Source organism: Gorilla gorilla, chromosome 19 (assembly GCF_029281585.2).
Source record: "Gorilla gorilla gorilla isolate KB3781 chromosome 19, NHGRI_mGorGor1-v2.1_pri, whole genome shotgun sequence".
In the NCBI taxonomy this organism is placed as follows: Eukaryota; Metazoa; Chordata; class Mammalia; order Primates; family Hominidae; genus Gorilla; species Gorilla gorilla.
The window spans coordinates 94738662-94742227 of NC_073243.2; positions in this window are offsets into that span (position 1 = coordinate 94738662).

Here is a 3566-nt window from a genome sequence, read left to right on the forward strand (position 1 = left end):
GATTTAAAAGATTAATTTTAACACAGATCACAGTTTCAGTGGTGGTTATGCTAGCATTAAGCAAATAAGCATACTGTCCCAGAAAGAAGCTGATGGTTGCAGGGCAGAAGCATCTTGTCTTGCCACAGGCAGTACAATTGTGTTCATACTTCTTGCTTCAGTTTGCAGTGTGTGTATGAGCCTTTAATTCATGAAACATTAGGAGAGGATCTTTTTCAGGAAGTGAGAACCCGAAGTTGACAGACACATAACCTCATCTAGAATGACAACTAACGAGTTCCTAAACCACAAATATTCATTTCAACAATTTGCAATAATCTACCGTGTGCATGCCAAAGCATTCTAGACAGAACAAACAGTAACAGGCCGGTCTTTGCCCCACAGCATGTTCCTCTAAAAACAGATCCATAATCAAATGCTAAGAAAATACATGCCCTCAACCCTGAAGCAAAAATGTGAATGCAAACTACACGGGGTAATGTTCCCTCTGGACAGACACCAGTAAATCCAGTTTGCATATGAAAATCGAGGCTGCTTTGCTTCCCTGCACACAATGCTAAAGTGAAGGTCAACAATCTCTTTGACCCTGAGTTCCAAGAAGATGGGAGACCATCAGTGACAATGAATGACACAGACTGAGTCCTGGCCTCAGATGGGAATGAGTGTGGGGGGTGGGCGTGGAGATGGAGGAGGAGGATGAAGGAACAAAGGATTTCAAGCGGGGTCAGCAAACTCTTTCTGTAAAGGGGCAGATAATAAGTATTTTAGGCCTTTGGGCCATATGATCTCTGTTGCAACGACCCCAGTTTGCTGTTGTAGTGCAAAGCTATAAGTGAATGGGTGTAACTATGTTCCAATCAAACTGTATTTATGGACAAAAACACTAAAACTTAAATTTTATATAATTTTCATCTCTCATGAAATACTATTCCCCCTTTTTTAACGTTTAAAAATATAAAAATCATTTCTTGCTCACCAGCTGTACCATATCAGTCAAGAAGCTAACTTGGCCCATAAGCCGTAGTTTGCAGACCCCTGATTTAGAGCATTGATTCTCAGACTTGAGCACGCATCAGTCATGTACATTGATGAGAGCAAACACAAATCCTTGGGCTCTGCCCCAGCGTTCCTGATCCCACAGGTCTGGGATGAGCCTAACCAAATACATTTCTTACAAGTTCCCAGGTGATACTCATGCTACCAAGAACACAAATGGAGAACTATGGCTTAGAGACAAAGCAACAAGACGGAGAAGGGAGGAAAGAAGTGCCCACGGCCAGGCGTGGTGACTCAAACGCCTGTAATTTCAGCACTTTGGGAGGCCAAGGTGGGTGGATCGCTTGAGGCCAGGAGTTCAAGACGAGCCTGGCCAACATGGTGAAATGCCGGCTCTACTGAAAATACAAAAATTAGTCGGGTATGGTGGCGCATACCTGTAGTCCAGCTACTCAGGAGGCTGAGGCAGGAAAATCACTTAAACTCAGGAGGTGGAGGTTGCAGTGAGCCAAGATTGTGCCATTGCACTCCAGCCTGGACGACAGAGAAAAAAAAAAAAAAAGGGCCCACGTTGGCCAGGATGAGTCAGCAATAATCATTTGTTTGGGCCACGTGGAGCTGTTTCATGATCCCCAAGAGAGATTTCATTAAAAACAGCTTGCCTTGTATAAACATAAATAAATAACTCTTCCTTCATAGTTGATTCTCTTTGACACAGAAATATGAAAAACCCTATTTATAGTGCCTTTTGCACAGACACACATGAGCATTTAGCCAAATGGATCTTTAGATGGGGGACCCATCATCAATCTCAGAGTAGTAAAATTCTAGGTGAAGTAAATTAATTTTTCCTCCATCTGGGTAAGACTTATTTAGGTAAATAATGAGTAAAATTATTTAGTTGAAGATACTTCATCTACTAGAAGAGCTGGTGCTGGTAGGTACAGACTACTTAAGTAACCAGGTTTTCCACATAAACAGATTTAACGTTCTCCTGGGAACTGGTTTTACTCAGAGGTAATCTGACACCCTTCCTAAGGAACCACCCTAATTCTGGCTGTTTTACCCCAATCTGTGTATTGCTCTCATATGGCAATTGAGTGTTGCTTGTCACCACTTAGCTCCTTAATTCAACCACAACAGCTGTTTAGTAGGAAGTCTCTTGTCTTTTCATTTACAAGCTTCTCAAATGAGCATGATTAGAACAAACATGACCTCAATTAAGGATGTTATGTTTGGGGGTTTTTGTTTCGGGTTTTCTTTTTTTTTTTTTTTTTTCCAGTTTCTTATATTCTAAGTGGTCTTGATTTGTGTTTGGTGTCATCCAGGTGACACTCTCTACTATTCTAGGATCTTTCAATGTTGTTTGCGACAGTTTCGTTTCAGAAGTCACATCGATGATAGAACACAGAATACTAATCCTGTCCTTACAAGTGTAATTTGATCTCCAATTCAATTGCTAGTAGCAGGCAACCTCTCTGACCATCTCCCAATAGATGTGCTGGAGTCTTCTGGATTAATCCAATTCATCAGTTGATTGTTGGGGAATATTCAACCTAGCAGGCAGGCATCCTTAATGCCTTAGTACTTGATAAGATATAAAAATACTTTCCAGTTAAATATTTTATCTTAAGCTATCTTAGACTTATTATTAATTCAAGATCCCTGTTACAATTTAGCAGTTATATCTTTTTTTTTGGAGGCAGGATCTCTGTGTTAGTCCCTTTTTGCCCTGCTGATAAAGACATACCTGAGAGTCGGCCACGGTGGCTCACGCCTGTAATCCCAGCACTTTGGGAGGCCAAGGCGGGCAGATCACAAGGTCAAGAGATCAAGACCATCCTGGCCAATGTGGTGAAACCCCCTTTCTACTAAAAATACAAAAATTAGCTGGGTGTGGTGGCGGGCACCTGTAGTCCCAGCTACTCGGGAGGCTGAGGCAGGAGAATTGCTTGAACCCAGGAGGTGGAGGTTGCAGTGAGCCAAGATGGCACCACTGCACTCCAGCCTGGCGACAGAGCCAGACTCTGTCTCAAAAAAAAGAAAAAAAGACATACCTAAGACTGGGCAATTTACAAAAAAGGAGGTCTGTTGTTTTGTTTTCTTTGTTTTTAAGATGGAGTTTTGCTGTTGTTGCCCAAGTTGGAGTGCAATGGCATGATCTCAGCTCACTGTAACCACCTCCCAGGTTCAAGCAATTCTCCTGTCTCAGCCTCCCAAGTAACTGGGATTACAGGCGTGTGCCACCATGCCCAGCTAATTTTTTGTATTTTTAGTACAAACAGGGTTTCACCATGTTAGAGGCTGGTCTTGAACTCCTGACCTCAGGTGATCCACCTGCCTAGGCCTCCCAAAGTGCTGGGATTACAGGCCTGAGCCACCGTGACCAGCTGAAACTCTGATTTTTAAAACCATCAGATCATGTGAGACCCATTCACTATCACAGGAACAGCATGGGAAAGACCCACCCCCATGATTCAATCATCTCCCACCGGCTCCCTCCCATGACACAGGGGAGCTACAAGATGAGATTTGGTTGGGGACACAGAGCCAAACCATATCAGTCTCTG